At 45.2% G+C, this 24,478-nt stretch overlaps 1 long non-coding RNA gene across 1 annotated transcript in view; it reads right to left on the bottom strand.

Moving 5' to 3' along the window:
- Positions 1-1,208: 1,208 nt before the first annotated feature.
- LOC125944549 (uncharacterized) overlaps positions 1,209-24,478 on the bottom strand; it is a 28,554-nt gene continuing 5,284 nt past the window's right edge. Inside the window, exons 2-4 of the long non-coding RNA XR_007466267.1 lie at positions 16,895-17,010; positions 2,669-2,734; positions 1,209-1,389 (exon numbers count right to left, since the gene is read on the bottom strand). This is a non-coding gene — a long non-coding RNA (uncharacterized LOC125944549). The remainder of the gene's footprint in view (positions 1,390-2,668; positions 2,735-16,894; positions 17,011-24,478) is intronic.

Raw genomic sequence — 24,478 nt, 5'->3', positions numbered from 1 at the left:
GCACAAGCAAACTGAACGCATCTCACTCGATGACCGAGTGACTTCGCGGCTAAGATGACGGCATCCGGCCGGTAATAAGCACTATGACAGATCGATGAGTACACTGGGTAAAACTGTTGACTGCTTAAGTCTAGCCTGCCTTGCACTACGTGCAGGTTAGTAGGACCACCATGGACACTAAGGTAGAACCGAATTACGTTAACGCATTCATGGTTCAACTGGAGAATAGGTTCCTTGACACATGTGCGCTAAAGCTGTTATGGGAATTTTACGGGCAGCTCTATTTGTGGGTAACTGTACTTTATGGGTAACTTCAATGATGTTCATCAATCAATTTTTCTCTCGCCAATCTAGTCAGTTTCTACCATCAACTTTTAGACGTCACAGTGTCCTCTTCTGTTTATTGACATGCTTCACAGAAAACCGAGGGCCTACCCTCGCTATCTTCATTTTGACAGTAGCCACACGTAGCATAAGAAGACAAGCGTACTATACATTCAGGCCCTCCGATTTTAAAGGATGTCAGTCGCACATTCTGACTTTCGATACTACTGTGATGAACTACGCGATGCGCTAATAGTACATAAATATCCGCCTGAAATAATTGACGGCGCCATTATGCCTGTCGACGCAGAAGAAAAAGATGCGAGCTTCTAAATTCGAAGAAACGTGCTCTACAGCGACCATCTACTAACTTATTCTTAACGAATTCTGTAACAGTACCAAATGTTAACCACATGCTAAAAAAGCATCACAGCATCCTCATGCAGAGTGATCGTGGAAAAAAAAAACGTATTTTCGGAACTACCATGTGCAACATATACCGTCGGTCAAGAAATTTGCGCGATATGCTATCGTCGTCCAAGAAAACGCCTTCCGTTCATGCAGATTGGCGTCCTTGTCGCAAGAGTTATATATAATTTCACTTGCTCTAGAGGGCAGCGAGCAATACTAATTTGGTTGTATTCTTGTAACTCACGCGCGGGTTATTTCATGCTCTGCATGACTTAGCTAAAACACACTGCATAAATATGGCCAGTCACTGACTTCATGATACTCACAGTGTCACTGTGATGGTGTGCAACTTAATGGCTGTAACACCGTTGTTCGTACGTATGAACTCGGCAAAATGAGCACACTTCGCTTAATTAGTGCCTAATAGTATAAGACAAAATATTTGTGAAGAAGTAGGCACGCAGACGATTCAGACCAAGGGGACTTTATAGACGAATCACACATGGCTCGTAGTATTTTCGGCGATCAATTGTATGTACGTCAGCTGTCGGCGCACTTCGCATTTCTCAAATTGGTGCAAGTTCCGTTATTACAAATGCCAACCAGGCACTCTTGCTCGCCTCCGGAATGCTTCCCGTCACTCATTATGTATTTCTGCAATGAGAAAGTAGTTCAAGATCGTAAGACAATAGCAAGCAGAAACAGAAAATGTGGTGATCATTGCGCTGGGTTAGAGCGTTGCTAATATACTGCACTTTAAGATAATAATAATTTGTGCAACCGCTAACATAAGGTGGTCTTTGCAAAAAAAAAAAAGTTTTGTACAGAGCCAAAACAAAAGTTACGCACCAACAACGCCGCACTCAGATGTAATCTTGAGGACTTTTTAAAGTAGAAGTTTCACACAAGGACAAGTTTCAATTTTCTTATTCATAGCTGAGTATCAGGAAGAGAAAATATGCTATGCCGTGGAAAAAAATTTCAGTGCCTACTTCATGAAAATTATGAGTATATCTTAAATGTGATAGCACTTTATGCGTGTCCTCACATTATTTTACTATTCTTCGTTCAAAGCCTCGAAACTGTGCCGAACTTGTACAGGAATGTCAACCTTATTTAGCGTTGTTGATTCTTTGCCAGGATAGTTATAATACATAGTCAGCCTTATGTAATTACATGAAACGTTGGCTGCATAACAAGCAGGCCCCCATGGCAGTAAGGAAACGGGCTCGGAACGGTGCTCTTAGAAAACCTATCTGTATGCGGTCGTCTTCCGAAATCAAGACCAGATACTCTCTATGACACAAAAATTTATTATGAGAAAGTCTTTCTTAGTGAGGTACCACCACGTTTCCTAATCTGGTTTGTTTCTAGCCTCTTACCATGGGCCAATCCCGAAGATAGTGGCCTAAAAATGTGGGACAATATGTGCCCTTGGGACCACTGCTCGCCGTTGTATCCGATGGCAGGATTGGAACAGAGGACCCCAATCACATCAGCTCGATGATCTATTACACCACGGGTGCAAGCCCCGAAATACGCAAAATAAATTTTTATTGGTTGTACCTGTTCTTAGAAAAAGAGGTGACACTCAAAGCACTACGATAGCGGTGAGAAGAGTGTGCTCGAGTCGAAATCTGATATGCGGATCAGAGGCATTGGCTATACAAGACGCATTTGACTTTACAGCGCAATCACTGGGGCTTGCCTAAGTTATAGAATCTACAGCCTATTCTCGCCGAGAATGCACTCTGACTACGCAAGCTTAGGCGACAACATAAACAACATATAGAACCAGCGACAACATTGCAGAAACTTATGATGCAGAAAGTCGCGTCTTGCAATGAGCTAAACCTTTGAACGTTTGTTAGTCGATGAAAGACGGTTACCTGGAAAGATAAATGAGTGCTCGTGGACAATATATTTAACTTACCGCACATCCCACTCCATTTCTTACATGATGGCCCTGTCCATCACTACATTGGTCTGGGTGATGTTTCTGCATAAAATAAGAAATAGCGCTACATCTACAGGAAGCAGATATTTTTGAAATACTTTTGATGAAAAGCCATTCAGAGGCTGTTTTATTGGCATTAGAATGTAGTGTTAGCAGTTTTTAAAAGAAGATTTCCTTGTAACTGCCAGTTTTGAGCCGTCGTTTACATAAGACATAACGCAAATGAGCTCTTCATCATCGTCATAAAATATAAAACATATTGTGCGAATGCATAGCAGCTTTCTCAGGGCAGTGGAAATGAATCGTTCGCTAGTCCTGCGGAGTAACAATGTTTTAAGTTGTCATAAGTCGCGAAGGGTAGCGCTTCTTGCCTATATGACAGTGCAGTACAGCCCAGGCGAAACGTCAGCAAGTAGCCACGGACGGCCGAGTTGGGGGTGCGCGATGTTGAGGCCAAACGTAAGCGAAGAGCCTCCGACCCTGAATTTAGGGCAAACGAGGCGGAATGCCTGCAACAGCGTCGTCTTGCCACAAGCTTCGCTTACCCCCATTTTCGAGACAGGATAAGGACTGCTGACGTTTTTATAAGTATGCTATTCTCGAGCGATGCGCCAACGACGTCATTCTTGGATTGGATATTTAGTCGACTCACTAGGCGCTCATGGACTGTGCTACCGGCGTAACTGTACTTGAATTTCCTGATCTTGCCGGTATTTCAGCTGTAACGCCCCTTCACTTGTGATCAATTGATTGTGTGCGGTTGCAACCACAATCCATTAAGTGTGTCATCTTGTGGGAATCACCATCCGTTCCTGACGATGACTACATAGTGTCTCCGCTGGTTGGCATTCTATAGACTAGCTCTAAATGTTGCCGTTCCGCACACGTCACCAACAAACAAGCACACCTTCCACTCCTCAACTTCAGATTCTCGACTCAAGTTATACTAAATATATACAGGGTGTTTCACGTAACTTGAACCATATTCGTATATACCGGCTGGAAGGCAGGGGGGGACATGTAAGGTTGCCTTACCGCGCGAGAGATACGCCTTTGGTTCAAGTTGTGGGACACGCTCTATACATTTAGTGGTGATTAAGTGAAGAATAAACGATATATATGTGCAAAGCACACACACGTCTACGTGTGTGTGTTTTTCAGATATATATTGAATCTCAAGATTGCTCAACAATGCTCAGTAATACTCAATATTATTCAACAATACGTCAACAACAATTAGTTTAATGACTTTAATGTTGTGGAGTGCTCAACAACTTTATTGTTGAGGTATCGCTGTGTACGTTCAATAGCAACTGAGGCATTATTGAAAGGATATTGTGTCAACAATTCCTCAACAATATGCCAACAACATTTCAATACTCAGTTTTATAAGGGGTATACGGCAATTTTCTGGTTCCATTTCTCCACTTCCCCTTTGTTAGCATGTTTGTAAATGTGTTTTAGTTTTTACCATGACATTGGCATTGCTTTCTTTCGAGTGTCTGATTGCCTGTTGTTTACGTTACACACCGTGAGCGTTATACACAAATGAAGCAGTGCTGTAGCGCTTACAGTAATAGGTTATTACAGCATAGTTACAATCAATGTACAAACTATAAAGTTTCAACGAAAATATATCGGTCTCGAAAAGGCTCGCTAAATTGAGAGCGCCATGAAGTGCGCTCTCCGTGATACGCAATTCAATGTGCACAACTCTGGGTATTTCTTCTTTAGTGGCACGAGCATCGAGTGACAGTCTTGTTTCTTGCGCAGCACTTCCGGTTCACCTCCTGAGACTACTGACGACTAAATTCAGATATAATAGAAAAATATATAGTACAGTACGAAATTCATGGGTTTCATTATAGATATAATATCAGAGCTTAAGTTTAGTTACAAGTTGAGTTACTGAAATGTCTGGAATAATTAGAAATAATTAGAAATCACTGATTACCGGCGACGAAATTCAAAATAAATCAGAAAAAAATTGTACAGAAGAAAAGTTATGGGTTCCATTATATGTGAGATTTAGAGCAAAAGGTAAGTTAAGGGCTGAGTTACTCAAGTGTCTGGAATATTTATAATTGATTAGAGGAGACGACCGGGCACGAAATTCAAAATAAATCAGAAAAAATATAAAAAAACACTACAGTACAAAATTCATGGGTTTCATTGTGTATGTGATATGAGAACATAACTTTAGTTGCAAGTGGAGTTACTAAGTGTCTGGAATAACTAGAAATAATTAGCTGAGAAGAAATTCAAATTAAATCAGAAAAATACTACAGTACACAATTCATGGGTTTCATTTGGATATGTCACAGTGTAAGTTTAGTTACAAGTTGAGTTACTGAAGTCTCTGGAATAATTAGAAAGAATTAGAAATCACTCATTACCGCACACCAATGCACAGAACACCAACGCCGAGGTGCGTGTGCCACTAAGAGACACCTAAGTCAAAGATTAAAGTCTCCTACCGTTTTAAGACGATAGTCTTTCTTGGGCTACCCAAACACGAAAAACTCCGTCCGTCCGTCCGTCCGTCCGTCCGTCCGTCCGTCCGTCCGTCCGTCCGTCCGTCCGTCCGTCCGTCCGTCCGTCCGTCTGTCTGTCTGTCTGTCTGTCTGTCTGTCTGTCTGTCTGTCTGTCTGTCTGTCTGTCTGTCTGTCTGTCTGTCTGTCTGTCACTCGAATAAACCGCCCGGTCAAAACCGATTCAACCGCCCGCGGCCAAAACCAACCAAGCTACTGGCACTGGTGGCACGGGGTCATACACGTCAACATTATACAGCGCAAAAGAAACCCCAAGCCAATTTGAGGCAAATTATGTCTACACAACAGTGATCTGCAGCGTTAATTTAATTAAGAACACACATAGGACTGGTTTTTACAATAGTAAATGAAAAATCAACGCGTTAGAAATGGTGTCGAAGAGACACTACGTGTTAAAAACAAGCCGTCTGAAGCCGCGGCTTTAGTAGCCGGCTTTAAGCCAACAGTAATAAAAGATCCCAACAGATGGGCGCGAGAGCAGGGTGAACGCGGAAAACTTGAATTGAATTCAGTAAAACCTCCATTCCATCCATCCTGGGAGGAGTGAGAGGGGAGGGGAAGAGCGTAAGGGGTGGTAGGGGGAAGAAAAGAGGTTCTTACATATCAGGGGCGGCAGAAAACTATCGTCTTTCGACGGAATTTCCAGCGAAGCAAGCAGATATGCGGCCAATTTTTTACTTCACCCACCTTCATATTTATGTATAGTTGAAAAAGAGTTGCTGGAAACCGTATAGTTATTTGAAGACAGCCACATTCAAAAAACAAAAAAAATCATTGTTCACGTGTGTCACAAAACACTTCACGAGTCACACACACACACACATACAGGGTGTCCCAGCTATCACGCAGCACGATTTTAAAAAAAGAGGAACGGCGTTACACGAAGTAAACTTAGTGTGTATTGTTTACAGTACAGTGGAGTTGCCGCCAGTTATTTTTTCGCTAGTGAGATTTATTTAGGTAATTGTAATTAATTATCTAACTCGAGAAGTACTCTCCTAAAAACACTTTTATGTAGCACGTATTCAGCAACAGAAAGCTGTATCGGTAGTTTTTCATGTTGCTCTACAACTTTCTCATTGACACTGTGAATTATCACAGTGTCAATGAGAAAGTTAAGCGGCCAGTCGTGCGGCAATTCTTCGTGTATTCGCGGGCTTCTTTCACACTCGGAAAAACGCATTTATGTGGCACGTATTGAGCAACAGAGAGCTGTAGCGGGAATTTTTCATATTGCTCTACAATTTTCACATTGACACTTTGATAATTGGGACAGTACTTCTCAAGTTAGATAATTAATTACAATTACCTAATCAAATCTCAGTAAAGAAAAAATTACTGGAGGCTACACCACTGTACGGGAAACAATACGCACCAGGTTTGTTTCGCGTAACGCCGTGGCGCTTTTTTAAAATCGTGGTGCATGAGAGCTGGGACACCCTGTATATATATATATATATATATATATATATATATATATATATATATATATGTGTGTGTGTGTGTGTGTGTGTGTGTGTGTGTGTGTGTGTGTGTGTAAAACCAAGGCGACGTCGCAGCAGAAGGGTGGGAAAGAGGAAGTTTATTGCCAGAAGGACAATAGCAACGCGTCCATACTGGCTGTTCGAATCAGTCCAGCCCAAGGAGATTGAAATAAAAAACGTCTCTTTGGTCCAGCCGCGCAAGATCCCGAGTGAGCCGCCTGCGCTCAGCGCACCAATCCCCCCTCCGGGGCCTGAGGTGGCGAGTTTTAAGGGGTACAATTTCTGCACAGGTTGGATCAACTATGAGCCACTGGGTATTTTCACTTTACATGCACCGACGTTGCCATCTTTACTTTGGATGCAGTCGCTCACTACACCAGTCTTCCAGAACAATCTGGGAGCTTTGTCTTCGAGAATAATCATGACATCACCTTTTCTGATGCTATAAGCTTTTGATGCTTTCCTCAAGTGAATGTTTCGAAGTGTCAGAAGATATTAACGAAGCCATCGCTTCCACAGTCGTTCCATTATTAGCTGCCTGTGGACCCACAAACTGAGCAGCTCAGCATTTCTTTCTCACCGTCCTTCCGACGTTTTAGGATTAGACAGGAGACGGCTGCCTAACACAAAATGAGATGGGGTTAGAATGTCTGAGATTAAATGAAAGTTATGGGTCTGGAATTCAAAACGGCTTCTGTTTCAGTCAGCAAAGTGCTCAGATGCTCTAGGCCCACAGACGCCCTTCTCAAGGACTTGCGAAGGCACATCTTCACAATCCTAACTAACCCCTCCCAAAAACCACCCCACCAAGAAGCTCTCTCTGCAGTAAATTTCCAAGTCATGCCCTGGGTAGAGCAATACTGGCTGACTTTCCCTTTCCTCAACAACTGGTGCATGGAAGCTAGCTCGCGTGCAGCTTTCCTAAATGTAGTAGCGTTCTTCGAGCATGCTATTCGCGGTGTTCCTCGTCTTGCACAAAATCTTTTGAAGGCCATGAGGATAGCGTTTGTAGCAGGTACAACCACATGCTCAAGGTGAATTGCTCTAACTGCTGCACACGTGAAGAGCACTATGTACACTTTAACGCCAGTGCAGTATTTCACAAAAACTGTCCCTGCAAAGTCAACTCCCGTAACCTGAAAAGGGCGCGAATTGCACTCACGATCATTGGGATGAGGGGCTGCCAGTGCACTCGCAGCTTTGAGTCGGAACCGAGCACAAATCAGACATTTTCGGAGCACTCTCTTCACTGCTTGTCGCACTATGGGCAACCGGAACCGTGCGCGAAGTTAATTTAGGGTGTCACCGACATCGCCATGGATCACAGTTCTGTGCACTTGCAAAATGGCGAGTCGCGTAACCGGGTAGTTGAATGGCAGCAACACAGTCGTCTTTTCGTTGTATGTTGTATGGACTTCGACGTTCTGAAGGCGAGTTTCTAATCCTCATGACGCCCTTCTCGACGATAAAGTAATGCAGGTTTCTTATAGACGACGTCTTGTCGAGGTTTTGTCCCACTTCAAGTTTTGCTCTCTCTTTGGCATAGGTATATGTCTGCATTTCCTTGAACCATATGTTCTCAGTTCCTTGAACTTCAGTAGCTGTAAGTGATCCTACCCTATGCGACGTTAGCGATCGACAGTTGTCCACGAAGTGTTTTATCCATGCTGTCACTCTTGCCATTCGTAACCAAGAACTAAATCTTTTGGCACTGAAAAGTGGTTCTATTATTACGCCCACCAGTACAGGAACGTTTGTTTGTAACTCGGAAGCAACTTGGTCGTCTTCCGGTCCAAAATCTGGAACGTCAGATTTCGTTGGCCAACTATTTGCCGCACGTAGAAGCCAGTTAGGATCTTTCCACCACAGGTGGCTATTTCGAAGGTTTGCAAGGGAAAGCCCACGCGTCAGCAGATCAGCCGGATTTTGTGTTCCCGGACAGTGATGCCACTGTCCTGTTACTTCACGTATCTCGTTAACTCTGTCATAAACGAATTGCTTCCACTTGGTTGTCGAGCTTTGTATCCAACAAAGCGCTCCAGTTGAGTCCGTCTACAGGTGCTCTTCTTTTTATTGCGATAGCAATTATATGGACACTCAAAAGCAGATTTCTGCCGTCGGCGTCGCCGTCGCCGTCGCCGTGAGGTTCCGTATGACGTCAATGGAGATGAAATCGTGACCGCGCGCCGCCGAACGCTGTATGTGCGAGTGAAAGGGCGCGAGGGACGCGCTCTTTCACGGGGAGTGAACGCACGGCGGAGAACAAACGCGCGTTCTGCGCCGTGCCTCCTTAAGGGCTGCAAAAGTAGGCGTCTCTTTCCTCCTTTACAATCACCATATATGTAGAGCAAACGCGCCTTCTTCCGATGCGCGAGAGGCCGTGGGGGAGGGGGGGAAGGGGGAGGGAAGGGAGACGACGTTTATCTGCGGCACCAAGTGCCTATTTATATCAGAGGCTCCGCAACAGTCACCAACGCCGCACGCATTTTGAGCGAACGCGGGCAAAACGCCGACGGCGTCGACAACAGTTCTGCGCGTTGCCGGTGCTACTGCATGTCCAAGTTTATACAGCTGATATAGCTAACATCATTACTCTGTATAGCTCTCTACAAATTTGCTATCGCAATTGATGCTTCACCTTTCAGGTGAAACTGCGACAACTTTTTTCCAGTGCCTCGACTCTAGAGCCTCCCGCAAGAACTTTAGGGCTCTAGAAGCCAGAACCGCTGCTATCAATTCCAAACGTGGTAACGTGGTCCGTTTGATTGGAGCTACTCTACACTTCGAAAGTAGAAGCTGAATATTGACGTTACCGCATTGATCTTCAATTCTCAGATAAGTTACGGCACCATAAGCAATAGAACTGGCATCAGCAAATACGTGAAGTTGGGAGCTTGTAGGCTTGTCTAATAATAACTTCACCTCACATCTGGGAAGTGAAAACACCGGAGAGCATTTCACCTCATTGGACCCAGTTCCCCATTCGTGTCCAAGTTGCTCAGGCATAACTTCTTCCCACGCTGTGCCGTACTCCTAGAATCTTTGAAAGAGGACTTTCATGATAACGACGAACGGTGATAGCCACCCTAATGAATCGAAAATCCGTGCGGTCGTCTGAAGGACACATCTCTTGGTGCCGTTCTTTGTTTCGAGAAGCTAATCTGCAACAGATATTCCATGTCTAGAATAAGTTTCTCAGCAGCGGTGTCCCATAGCAAACCAAGAACTTTCGTATAGGAGTTAGAGCACTGCACGAGCCGATTTTTGCGGCCCGGGCCCGGCCCGGGCCCGTTTTTACATTGGGCGGCCCGCCCGAGCCCGATCAAAACATTTATGGCGAGACCCGAGCCCGGCCCGGGCCCGGAAATAATCTACGTTACCCGCCCGGCCCGGCCCGCCACCCCTTTACCTTAAGCCCGAGCCCGGCCCGAGCCCGACTCGAAACCGGCCCGAACCCGGCCCGAGACCAAAAAATACATGTTTTTCAGAGTTGAGAAGCCCGAGAATAACTCGCAGAAAGCCCGAGCCCGGCCCGGGCCCGCGTCAACAAACCCGAGCCCGGCCCGGGCCCGGGTCAAAAAGCACACGCCGTGCCCGAGCCCGGCCCGAGCCCGGCCCGAGCCCGTGAAAAAACTCCTCTACCCGGCCCGGCCCGGCCCACGGGCCGGGCCGGGCCCGGGCTTTCGGGTAAGCCCGAGCCCGTGCAGTGCTCTAATAGGAGTCATTGCTGAGACAGAGTCCAAGCCATCAGTGATGTACTGTCTTAGCTCATCATCATTGGTGGACAATTTTTGCAGCTTCACGCCCGCTTTGCTCAGGATGAGATTCGCTTCTCTATAAAGACGGAAAGCTTCTTTTGAAGAAAGAACTATGGGGACAAGATTGTCAACGTAGAAGATCTCGGCAAGTTGCATGGCAGTTAATCTCAGCGCAAGATCGACGTGCTTGAAATGATACTGCGTCGCTGTTTAGACGAAGATACTTGCTGTAGTTCCAAAATGGCACTCGTGTCATCCTATACTCCACTATTTTCGGCACATGCTCATTTGACATTGGTGTGCTGTCAAACCATAAAAACTGCAAGCCGTCGCGCTCAGGCTCTTGAATGCCGATTTGAAGAAACGCCTTTTGTACATCTGCAGTAATACGTCCTTTTCAAACAAATTCCTTGTAGGTGCCTGTGCGGCAGCATGCAAGCTCCTTAACTCAGTTTCTTCGTGCTAGCGTAGTTGGGGTCACAAACAGCTGTTGCGTGCTTGCCTTTACAGGTAGCACAACAGATGTTGCGTCGGCAATCTTTCGAGCGGTGGCCCGATACCGCGCACTTGAAACATCTGCCCGACTTGGCCAGAAGGCTCTTTTTCTCATGCAGGTTTAGTGAAACAATGCACGTTTCCGTAGCGTGTGTGGGTGCAAGGCAGAAATAAACAAGTGCATTTTGTCTTGTTGGATTCGTTGTGGAGTAAGGAGGCGGTAGGCGTGGCACAGGGCTTCCTGTAACGCCTTCCATCGTGCGTGTCGGTCACCCAGGTCACCTGGTCACCACTTTTTTCACGGGCTTCGACCTCTAGTGGTAGATACTCCAATAGCTGACGCAGCTCCGTTTCTGTAGACTGGGTCTCGTCGGGCTTTTGTATTAAGCTCTGTCGCTTGTAGTGTTCCACCACGATGTCATTGGGGATCACTTTCATTAGAATCTCGAAGAGCATCGCAGCGTATGAAACTCCGATCGTCCAAGAGCCTTGAGACCTCTCACGTTAATATGTCCGGCATCCAGGAGTTTCCTCATAGTGGTCACGTCAGTAGAAAACCTCACTGGTATCCGCATTCGAAGATTCTCCAAGTACTTCTGCTCGATGATCCTCACGTTTGCGAAGCAGTTGGTTAGAATTTCAATGGCATCTGCATATGATGCGTCCGTCACTTGAATTCCCTCGATCGCTTTGGCCGCTGGTCCAGCCCAAAAAGTTTTCAAGTAGTGGAAGCGGTCGATGTTCTTTAAGCTGGCATTTTCGGGGACGGCATGCTTGATGATGTCCCAGAAGGGCTGCCACTGTTGCACTGTTCCATTGAAGTGAACCAAGTTGAGCTTCGGAAGTCGAGAAGCACCGACAACCGGTCTTGAGGTATCACCGAGGGCTCGATGCCCTGAGATCGTACCTGAAGCTCAGGCGTCATTAGGGGTCGGTAGGCCTCGATCCGCGGTCGTTTGAGACTGAAGCTGCTTGATGTGGTGACAGAGAAGGGACAACGTTTCTGCCGCGTCGTATTCATAATCCGCGACCGAGATGTAGTCTTCTGATGATTGCTCGTCCGTGAGGTAACCCTCCATCTGTTTGTTGAGCACCCATGGTCCGTCGTTGCAGTTCTTCAGTCTGTCATGCAGCACTCGAAGCGCCGGAGTGCAAAACTGACTCAATTCCATGAGTTGGTTTGCCTCGTTTTGGATACGCGTGTGCAAAGCTCGTTGGGTCGCCTGCTTGCCCTTGATCCGCTCCATTCGTTGCCGGCGAAGTACTTTCGTGGTCGGGTCGCTTGGATCACAGAGTCTCGGTGGTTTTATCGGCACGAGAAAACGTAAAACAAAGGAGTCTTCGCCGTACAAGGGCGAGAAAGGGGAAGTTAATTGCTCGAAGGACAGTAGCAACACGTTCGTACTGGCTGTTCGAATCAATCCCGTCACGCAAGATCCCGAGCGAGCCGCCTGCACTAAGAGCGCCAATCCCTATCGTCGTCCGCTTCCTCTAATATTTAACAATATAACTATATATATATATATATATATATATATATATATATATATATATATTCCTATAAATGAAGGAGGGTCAAACAGCAAAGCAATACCTGGAGATGTCAACAGCGCTAGCTAACTCCCAGGTTTAGGCCAAGTAAACATGAATACCCAAGTTCGTGGATGGATTAATAGCCGTCGCGGCAGCACAATTTGTAGTGCAAATAGAATGTACTAGACAATGGTCGAGTGCACCGAACAGCGCTCTCCTGTTAAAGCGACGCGTGTGGAAAAGTTATGGTTGATCCTTCTTTCATATGAATCGGTAGAACACAAAAGTGAAACGCGTTTTCACAGAAGCTGTTGCATGTTTAATCGGGAACTCACGGTCCGCTACAGCGAAAGGCGCAGGATTTACGGGCCGGCGACCGTGTTGCAGGTTTGTTGGTGCGTGGCGTCTTGTTGGCGAGCGTCGTCCTGCCAGCGAGTGACTTCGGCGAACGTGCGAGCACACTGGTCCAGCTCCGTAGTGGCTACGGCAGCCAGTCCAGCTGCGACGCGCCCAGCTGCAGGAATGCCAGTGGCAGAGCTTGCACCGTGCGCCGCGAACGCGCGAAGGCATTCTGCTTCACGCTCGCATATCTCTCGCCGGAGCAAAGCCAGATTCGCCCGGCGACATCGTTGCCTTTCTGCGCCTTTCAGCGCAGCAGTTGTCTTAGGTGGTGCCATCGCAAGCGAAGCAGTAGGCGATGCACTGCTGATGCATGTTGAAGCCGCAATTCGTAGACGACGAGGCGCCACACGCTAATCCGACGCTAATTGCCCACACGACGCCACAGTCCACATACGTGCATGCATCTGTCTGATTTTCGTGCCTGTGGATTTAGACGTTCTTGTGGTTTTGTTTATTTCGCTTTATATGCCTTCATTGCCGTAAATTTTCGCGCAATGTATACTTTTGGTAGTGCAGAAGACACTGCAAACACGCACAATCGCTACTAACTACAACGCTTCAGCTTGGTGAGGTAGCGAAATCGAAATGCGCCAAGTGTCTCAATGCATTAGCTCGCCCAGTGATAAATTCATAAGGGCGTTTTATTTCGCGTGTCGAGGCTTTCAATGAAGAAAAAAAGTTCGTCCGTGGCGTAATGGTTTCAACATGCGGCTTCTCTTCTAGAGTTCCTGTGTTCGAATCCTTCCATCGGACAATATTAATAGTGTTTTTATTGTACGATTATTTATTGTATAAATATTGTATGAAACTATGCACGATTCTATACTTGGTTGTTTATTCTATTGCTACACCGTGTTGGACCCTCCGTTGTGCTGTGACTGCCGAAGCGCTCCCTGTCGGTGCTCGTTAGTGTCACAACGCAGTGCTTCGCTTCACAGCTTCTAGATGGCGACTATCACATCCGTTATATCCGTTGCCGGACATCAGTCGTGAAACACGGTATGAAACACTTTCGTGTGAAAATTGTGTGAGGGCGCTGCGAGTGAACTGGATTGGGGTGGAGACGCGCTTATCGGCATATTGAACGTAATTTTGCGGCGGGTGCGGCGACCGTTTGCCCGCGTATGCTCTTAGAAGGGTGCTTTATTTCAACTGCAAATTTATATTGACACTTTACTGCAACGTCTACATACTTAAAGCATGGATCATACAACATGACGTCTCCAATTCTGCTGCCTTTTTCAAGCGTGTCGTTATCTAGCGAGCGAGCGTTCACTCCGTAGACACTGGCAGACGCCCAGTTATTCTCGCAGGAAGTCTGTGCAGCACATTTGTTTATGTTTTTAGTTGCTTTGGTGCGCCCATGACTCCGGTAGTCCGGTACCAAATGTAGTTCTAGCCAGGTGAACGCTGTTTCGAACACTGTCTTCTAAAAGTAACTGGTAATAAGCCTGAGGTCTGCAACATGAAGTTATGCAAGAAAATGTTGTTGATATCGTGTCATTTTACGCTCGCTTCTTGTTGGTGAATATTGATCAGGGACAATGATCGAAGAAAGCAATATTAGAGTGAAATAAACCAGGTCGATCAACCTTTGTGGCGCGGAGAATGGCCAATGCATTTCTAGGTAATTAAATCAAAGGGTACATAGACATATATATTCACGATATACCGGGTGTTCAAAATTAAGCTTTACGGAATTTTAAAAAAAAATTGCCTGTGGCAGGTAGCATAATTCTTATCGTTGAGTTGGGTTATTCAAAGAGGCGGACATTAGTAGCACGAGAAATCGAAACACATATTAAACTAACGAACAAAAATTGAGTAATGAACTTCTGAGTTAATAACCTTACGAGACATATTGCAATCTACGGATTGTAGCCGGTGAGTTTGCGCACGCATTCCCTTGAATTGAATTTCCAGGATGACACCAATTTTGAGATATTATTTTCCAAAGTGTAGGACGAAATACATGGGCGTTCCAGTTAATTTTGTGCTTCAATCTATAAAACAGTATTTTCGTAAAAAAGTAGGGGGAACAACACTGCATTTTTAGGGCAAGTTTGATGGCACATATCTCCAAACTGCTGTCATTCTGGAAATTAATTCCAAGTGGATACGCCTGACAAGCTCACCGGCTTCAATTCGTAAATTGAAATATGTGTCGTAAAGTAATTAATTAAGAATTTAATTGGTGAATTTTTTTAATTATTTGGATATGTGTTTCGATTGGTCCTCCTACTAATGTCCGCCTGATTGAACAACCCAGCTCAACGATAAGAATTATGCTACCTGCCACAGGCGATTTTTTAAAATTTCGTGAAGCTTAATTGTGAACACCCGGTATATATATATATATATATATATATATATATATATATATATGCATATATGTGTATATATGTGTACATGTATTTCTTCTTTTGGCCTCCCCCATTATTGCGTCATTTGGTAGGTGCTGCAGTTAACCGAGAGGCATAGTAGGCTCATTTTTATTCATATTTGTCCCCTCACGCTTCATTTTACATGCGTATTACTCAATATCTTCCATCGGCAATCATGAAACTTCGCTTTTGGCCGCGGGATATTTCTCCTTCGACGTCTCGCACTGTTTCATAATGCGCTGTTCGCATTTGGGCATAGACTTTCCATTGTGGCGTAGTGAATTTAGTGTTGCAGTGCTAAGCGCGAGGTTGCGGGATTAAAGGCCAAATGCGGCGGCGCAGATCAATGGCGGGAAATGCAAAAGTACCTGTGTACCATGCATTAGGTGCGCCTTAAAGAACCACAGATGGTAGAAATTAGTCCGCAGTCCCCCACTACGGCGTATCTCGTAATCACATCGCGGTCCTGGTACTAAAACCCTAGAATTTAATTTTATTTATTTTGGCATACCTCTCGAAGGCTGTAGCATATAAATATAAACAATACATAAAAAATATGTAACGTGTATGGTGCACATGACATTTGAATACACATCCAAGTGAATAAAAGTAAAGAGAATTGTGAGCACCAAATTAGGTTAATTAACTGAATTGTGAACGTTTCGTTTCACATATTCTTGACATGTGCATTGCGCCTGTTGAAATTGAGGTCATAATTTTTATCTTGACATTGAGTTTCTTTTACACTATGGAAAAACATTTTGCTTAAACTTGATTCAAACAGGCGCGTTGGATCTAGAGTAGTTTGTATTGACAAAACATATTGAAGTTGACACTAGCACAATGCTATATTAGTGAAAAGCAACTCTTTACTAAAACGCTTTGTATGCAATAAATAATTTTATGTTTCCCGTACTATTAACTTGCAACTGCACACAATTATATGAAGTCCTCATGCGTTGCGTTGAAATTACACGGAAGGCATGGACAAATATTTTAATGTATTACGGAAAATATTTTAACCAGATAATAAATTTTCGCTTTTCATGTTCCTACCAGAGCGCACTTATTTCTAACGAAGTATGATTAGGTGTGCCTATTGTAGCTCGCAAGCAGCAGACATGCTTGTCCCGAGGGAAGCATAGAGAAGAATTCCAATCAAACAATATTGATATTCTTTGAAGACTTTTCCACAAAACGTACATATATAAGGTTACTCGAGCCTGCTCATTTAAGCAATGCGTATTTCACAGTTTTTCATACACTACAGAAAATGCTGATGGAACATGGGCTTTAGTTCTGCATGGTCGCACAAGTGTGCTGTCTCGGTATCAAGCATGCAGATGAAGTCTATAAATGCTCGCGGACTTTTTCTAGCTACAGTAAGCCATGCTATCTGCTTCAACCCTGAACCATTGCATATTGAAAAGCAAGGAAAGCTACATTCAGTATCATACTGCCCTAAATTTTATTAGCCGTGCGTTCCTGTAGTAAACAAATTTGAACATATGCTAATTGAACATATGCTGAAGAGGCTGACTCTTTTTATTTTATTGTACATGAAAAACATTGCCAAGAAATTCAGTGTACTTACCCCATGCTTGTGTGGTTTGGAATGATGGTTATCGGTCTTCTGCTGTGTTTGCTGTTCTAAATTTCTTGAACTAATGAGCAGCGCATTTTCCGGTTCACTACCTTGTGAGACCAAATCTAAAATAAGCAGAATCTTCAACTATATGCATTCCTTATGGCAATGTGATGCATGAGGGACCGCGACAGTAAATACTACTGCAGGTAAGTAACATATCTGTATGAAAATTTGCCACTTTCTTATTGAATCTTCAATGTTGAACTCCCAAAATGAGACAAAAAGAGCACTTGTTTGCTCTTTTAAAAAACGTTTGAAGAAGGAAATAACAACATTACGTGAACTGAACTATTTTGCAGCGAGGCGTTAGAGAAGCTTCAGGCTCTGAAATGCTTTCCTGTTGCCCTGGGCTAACAAATCCGATGCGCCAAGCTCTATTTCAGGAAACATGTGAGCGATAAGTTAATAAAAGCAAGGATATAGCTTTCGTAAGGACTACGAAAAACAAAGGGCGGCAATCGAGGGCACGTGGCATGGGGGTTCCTTGTCTGTTTACTAGAGAACTGGGGTGTACGACATACGGCTTCTGGTTTTTAGAACGTATTGTCCTTCACCGTACTTAAGGCCTGTTCTTCGCACAATATCTTCGAACTTGACAGCCTATTCTTGGTTCCGCGCAGGTGAAGTATAATGTTTCGAGTTAGTTGTGCTCTTTGTGAATAATTAGCAAATACTGCTTATCTTCGTTCTTCGTGGCCTAATACAAAGAATCCTGGGAGAACATCATGGCTGTTCTGTGAGAACTTCATATGGCACAAGGTTTCAATTTGCACAAAGAGGGGCATGCTAATGCCATCTACCTGCAAAATTTTGCGTTTGTGGTGGCAGGGTCATATAAAAACAGAATAGAAGCGGTCTAACGTCGTACGCCCACCTAATCTCTGTGTTCCTGAAACGCGAAATCATCAATCAAGTTTGCATTTCCTGGGGATGAGGAAAACGGGTGTGGAAAAAGTCGTTTTTTATTCATGGGTGGCCATTCATTTACCCCAATCAGCTTGTTGTCGTTTCGCGACATACCGAATCTGAGATTATAAAGACGAATAGGGTGCTCGAGTGAGAAAAAGTCTCATTTTGATATTATGTGTAGTCACTCTACAAAAAATATCGACGTGTCGCTACCTATGATTCATAAAGCAATGCTTTGTAGGCGGAGTTTCAAACAAGGATAAACACTCCCATGAAACATATTCGGCTGCATTCATTTAGGTGCATCCGTCAGCTTTGCAATATTTACTGTTTAGAGGCTTAAAAAATGGCGACAGAACCCATCTCACGATGAATATTGATGCTAATGCCAATGGAATTCCAACAATGTAGCGACATACCATATTTCTGATGTCAGGTTTACATATCTCATTACAATACTGATGTCATTATAACCAAGTTGATTAAATTTTCTTAATCGTCTGCCTTATGACGACACAAATTGTGTGAAAAGCTTGTTACAAAGTTGTTTCATCCTGTACCTTCGTGTAAATAATCTTGTGTATCCTGCTCACCCTGCTTGGACTTCTTGTCCGCAGTATTTTATAAATTAATTAATACATATATAATCAGCAGTGGTCAGTCGGAGACTTCCTTTGCTTCGGCTGTATGCGACATACACTGTCTGCGGTATCGGCCTACTTTGTTATGGTACTAGCTTGGCCAATGTCGGCCATGAGCATGACGGCATGACATCAACTGTGCGACGGCAACGTGGGGACGGCGATGGAATGACGAAGACGAATGACGTCGATGGAATGATAACGGCGGTTTGACGACGACAACATGTCGACCATGCGATGACGAGTCCCTAATAATGACGATGATATAACGACGACAGCGTCACAATGATGGCATGACGATAGTGGTATGACGACGCCTTGGGGATGACGATGGCGTGCCGATGGCATTACCAAAGTAGGATGAGGAAGTTAGCATGACGACTTTGGAAGGACCAGAACAGGGTTACGATGACAATCTAACAATGAAGTCATGACGGTGACCATTTAACGACAACAACCGCATGACAATGGCGTCCGGACACTTCGATGACTACGAGTGAATGACAACAATGGCGTGGCAACGGCGACTGTATTGTGAAGATTGTGCGAAGATGATGGCGTGACAACGAGGGTATGACAACAATGTTATGAAGACGGCTGTGTGACAACGGCGGCATGACGAGAGCCAGATGAAGTTAGCTTGATGGCGATGGAACAATCACGACCACGGCATGAAACCGAATGCATGATGTCGAATGAATGACAAAGATGGCGTGACAACGAATCAGGACAATGGGCTGACGACGAGCGTATGACGAGGATGGCGTGACAACTACTGTACTGCATAGACTGCTTAAAGATGATGGCATGGTGACGAGGGCAACAAGAAAGAGACGAAGACGTTGGAGTGATGATGATGACATGACCACAAAGACATTACGGCGACGGTAGGACAATGAATACCTGAAGACTGTACGACGATGAAGGCATGGCAACTATGGTATGACGAGAGTCGGATGACAAAGCTGGAAGGATGGCAATGGAACGACCACGATGGCATCATTACCACGCACGTACCCAGTGGTTCAAGGTTGTAGACAACTTGAGCGATTAGGTAGGTGTAACAGGCTAGATAGATAGATATATAGATAGATAGACAGATATATAGATAGATAGGCACATAGGCAGATAGATCGATAATTAGACATATAGATAGATTCAAAATGGTTTAAGTAAGCAAGGAATGCCATTCGCTATAAAAAAGTTGTCGCAGTTTCACCTGAAAGGCGAAGCATAAATTGCGATAGCAAATTTGTAGAGAGCTATACGGAGTAATGATAGTAGCTTCATCAGCTGTATAAACTTGGACATGCAGCGGCAGCGGCAACACGCAGAACTGTTGTCGACGCCGTCGGCGTTTTGCCCGCGTTCGCACAAAATGCGTGCGGCGTTGGTGACTGTTGCCGGAGCCTCTGATATAAATAGGCACTTGGTGCCACAGCTAAACGTCGCGTCCCTTCCCTTCCCCTCCCCCCCCCCCTCCCACGGCCTTTCGCGCGTCGGAAGAAGCCGCGTTTGCTCTCCATATATGGTGACTGTAAAGGAGGAAAGAGACGCCTACTTCTGCAGCCCTTAAGGGAGCACGGCGCAGAACGCGCGTTTGTTCTCCGCCGTGCGTTCACTCCCCGTGAAAGCGCGCGTCCCTCGCGCCCTTTCACTCGCACATACAGCGTTCGGCGCATTGGCGCTGAGCCGTGCTCCGTCAAGGGCTGCAGAAGATAGCGCCAACCTTTCCCTTTCCCTCAAGAACCACTTATCATCGGCGACGATTTCATCTCCATTGACGTCATACGGAACCTCACGGCGACGGCGACGGCGACGCCGACGGCAGAAATCTGCTTTGGAGTGTCCATATAATTGCTATCGCAATAAAAATTCGAGGGAGACGTCAGACGTACTTTAGCCACGGCCTTACGCCTATCATTTTATAAAATACATGGCATGAACTTAGTAGTGTCACACATGCATGTCGTGACACGCATATCCAAAATATATCCAGTTGAAAAATGCATGTCACATCATTCATACCATTGTAGTAATCCCATTTATGATATGATTTCATGACATGCATGAAATGTCATGCATGTGACGACATGGTTGACATTCATGCGAATTTTTCTAAGGTATCCATCACGATATCCATGACATAAATGGAATGACATCACATGCATCACATGAATGAAATGATATGCATGTCATGGCGTCATTGCCATGAATGACGTAAGTGACATGAAGTAATGACGTCATGGTGCTTTCTTTAATCGGATATGTATCGGATATGCCTGGCGCGAAATGAGTGCATGATATGGCAAGAATGGCATGGAATGACATGCTCATCCATGTATTTTCCTTAATGTCATTTCCCGCAATTCATGGCATTCTTGTCATGACACGCATGTCATTCATGTGCTGACATTTATGTCACGCCATTCATGTCAGGTCATGCACGCATGTCGGGCCATTCAGGTCCAGATACCGGGCGTTTCAGCAAACACTTTCAAAAATTTTTAAAGGTGGCCTGTAGCAGATAGCACATTTCTAGTTCATGATCTGGTCTACTGAAGAGCTGGACATTACTTGCACAACAAACGGAAATGCTTAATCGACTAATTAACTTAATTTCACTAGTAAAGTTTTTCACTAATTACATTATGGCCCATGTTGCAATTTAGAAATTCTAGCCATGGAGCTCGCAAGACGGCTTCACTTGAAACGAATTCTCTGGAAGACACCAGTTTCGAGGTATTACTTCCAAAACGTTGCAGAGAAATGCATTGACATTCAAGTTACTTTTCTGGTTCAATGCATAAAGCAATGCTTTTTAAGAAGGTAATTGGAAGGCCAATGCATTTCTCCGCAAAGTTCGAGAATTAATATCTCGAAACTGATGTCATCCGAATAATACGTTCCAAGTGGATCCGCCTTGCGAACTCCACGGCTAGAATTTGTAAATTGGCATATGGGCCATAAGATAATTAGTTTATACATAATTAGTAAGTTTTTCTAAGTAGTCGATAATGCATTTATTTTTTTGTGCAAGTAATGTCCGCCTCTTCGAGCAGACCAGCTCATGAACTAGAATTGTGCTATCTGCCACCGGCAACCTTTCAAAATTTTTGAAAGGGTTCGCTTAAATACCCTGTATAAATCGAGCTGAAGAAACGCCCTTAATAGCATCATGCCGTCCATACCATTTATGCGAAGACATATATGCCATCACAAATATGCCATATAACTGATGTCGTGACATGTGATTCATGTTACGCATACCTGCATGTCATGCCACCCCATGCCTGTTCTAATATATATACAGTCGAAGAAACGACCTCGACGCTCAATCACGACGTATGAGGCTAGATATATCGATAGAAAGACTCAAAACGCTTGAAGTTCGCAAATAATGCTTCGCAATAATGTAAAATTACGTCTCTGCTCTTCTCGCGATGTGTGACAACGGTAACGCGATTAGCATTTGAGCTACGTAGCAATACACTGCTTTTTCTGAATTCTGGATTATTAACATCTGTAGGGGTCATTTAGAGACTTTTCATGTTTCTGCTCTATACGACATACACCGGTATTGTCCTAATCACTTCAAATCATAGGTTAGCACGAAGAATTTTTCCTCCTCCTCACCAAAACCTCAAGAAAGCACAGGCCGTCACTTACAGACAGTTGCAGACTAGGACGTACATCACACCAACAACACTAAGCAGGATCAATCCAGACTTTCCTACTGCATGCCCACACTGCGGCCACGAATGCAACAACTTCGAACACATGCTCTGGCTGTGCCCTGCCAACGCGGGCACGGACTTTCCTGTCCAGTCCTCCTGGGACTCAGCGCTCAGAAGTACAGAGCTCATCGCTCAGCTCAAGGCTGTCCAGAGGGCCCGGGCCGTCGCCGAAGGACTATGTCTACCGGCCCCGACCTGGGTGGAGCCACCGGATAGATTGGCGGGGCCTCCGGCCCCGCTTTAATTCTTTCTGCTCAGGACCTAAATAAAGTTCGTACTCACTCACTGTCCTAATTTGCAATGGCGCTTGCTTGCCAAGGCAGCCCAAGAGCATGGCGGGATGATGACTACTGTTTGGCGCCGGAGCGTTGAAGGAATGAAGAACGAATGACGTTGATGAAACGACAAAGGCGGTATGGCCGACGATAGCATGATTACAATGAGATGACGATTACTAAATGAAGACTATTAGGTAACGGAGAAAGCGTGACGGCGGCGACATGAGGACAATGGTACGGCGACACGTGTATTATGACGATGATGTGACGATGACGATATGACGACAAACGGATGACGAAACTGGAAAGACAACGATGGCACGACCACGATGCCATGACGGCGTTGGTATGAACAACGTAAGCACCATCCCAATTGAATGGCGACTCTAAATTATGACAGGCTGATAAAAAAATTACGTTGATGGATCGACAGAGGGGGTATGACGACGATATTAGGACAATGGGTGTCATGAGTAAGAAGCCCGCGGCGAAAGAAAACAAGAGAAGGTCGAGGTGAACGGAGCGTTCCAAACGGCACGAGACCTCGAGGCGCGTGAACCGAGCCCTAATTGAGGGAGAAACGGCACTGTTCGAGCATTATCGACGTGTCTCTGGGCCAGGAAGGTCGCATCGTCAGCTACACTCTGGCGACGGGAGAGTTGGAGGCCTGGCCGAGTCCGTGACGCAGGCAGTCCGAGGTGGAGCCGCTGACCTCGGAGACGTTCGAGCGAGGCTACTTGGACCTGCTGCAGGATCACGGGCCGGGCACTCCAGAGAGGATCCTCCTTCATCGGCAGACCAGCGCGTTCGATAATCCCCGGAACGCCACGTCGGCATATGAGTAAGAACTAGACGGAAGCAGCGGCCGAGAACGTCGTTAGGCCTAGTCCGTCGGGCCTCTCTGCCATGTCAGCATCAGCGACCGGGATAAGCAGGCTTCGGAGACGAACAAGTTGACGGACCGAATACAAGGCAGCAACGATTATGCGACAGTCGGTGAAAGCAACGACATTGAGAAAGGCCCAACGAGATTCTCACCGGGAAAATACCAACAACAGTGACGAACTGAGTAAGACCAGTCCATTCTTGTAGCGAGATAGCAGTAGGCCAGAGTTGCCTGACTTTCGTGGAAAAAACGCCCAGAATTAGTGTAGGCGGAATTAAGGACATGTTTAGTGTTTATTAAGGATTAGGTTGTACATTTGTTAGTATTTTTCCCGCAGTGTGTTTTAGTGGGCTTGAGCTTTAGTTTGAGGTATTGGGTTTTGTGTGAGATTAAAATCTGCTTGCTTTGTTTCCACGCGTCTTCCAACCGATGACGAAACTGGAATGACGACGATGGCACGACCACGATGGCATGACGGTGTTGGTACAAACAACGGAAGCACTATCCCAATTGAATGACGACTGTAAATTATGACAGGCTGACTAAAAAAAAGACGTTTGTGGATCGGCAGAGGGGGTATATGACGACGATATTAGGACAATGGGATGACTTTACTGAAGTGATGACAATGTTAAAGCCACAGCGTGACGACGTCAGCATAACGGCAATGGTATGACGACCATTCACCATCATCATCAGCCTATATTTTATGTCCACTACAGGACAAAGGCCTCTCCCGGCGATCTCCAATTACCCCTGTCTTGAGCTAGCGTATTCCAACTTGCGCCTGCAAATTTCCTAACTTCATCACCCCATCTGGTTTTCTGCCGACCTCGACTGCGCTTCCCTCCTCTTGATATCCATTCTGTAACTCCAATGGTCCATCGGTTATCCATCCTACGCATTACATGGCCTGCCCAGCTCCATTTCGTCCGCTTAATGTCACCTACAATATCGGCTATCCCCGTTTGTTCTCTGATCCACACCGCTGTCTTCCTGTCTCTTAACGTTAGTCCTAAGATTTTCCGTTCCATTGCTGTTTGTGCGGTCCTTAACTTGTTCTCGAGCTTCCTTGTTAA

This window comes from Dermacentor silvarum, chromosome 3, assembly GCF_013339745.2.
Source record: "Dermacentor silvarum isolate Dsil-2018 chromosome 3, BIME_Dsil_1.4, whole genome shotgun sequence".
In the NCBI taxonomy this organism is placed as follows: domain Eukaryota; kingdom Metazoa; phylum Arthropoda; class Arachnida; order Ixodida; family Ixodidae; genus Dermacentor; species Dermacentor silvarum.
This window is presented reverse-complemented; position numbering and strand designations above follow the sequence as displayed.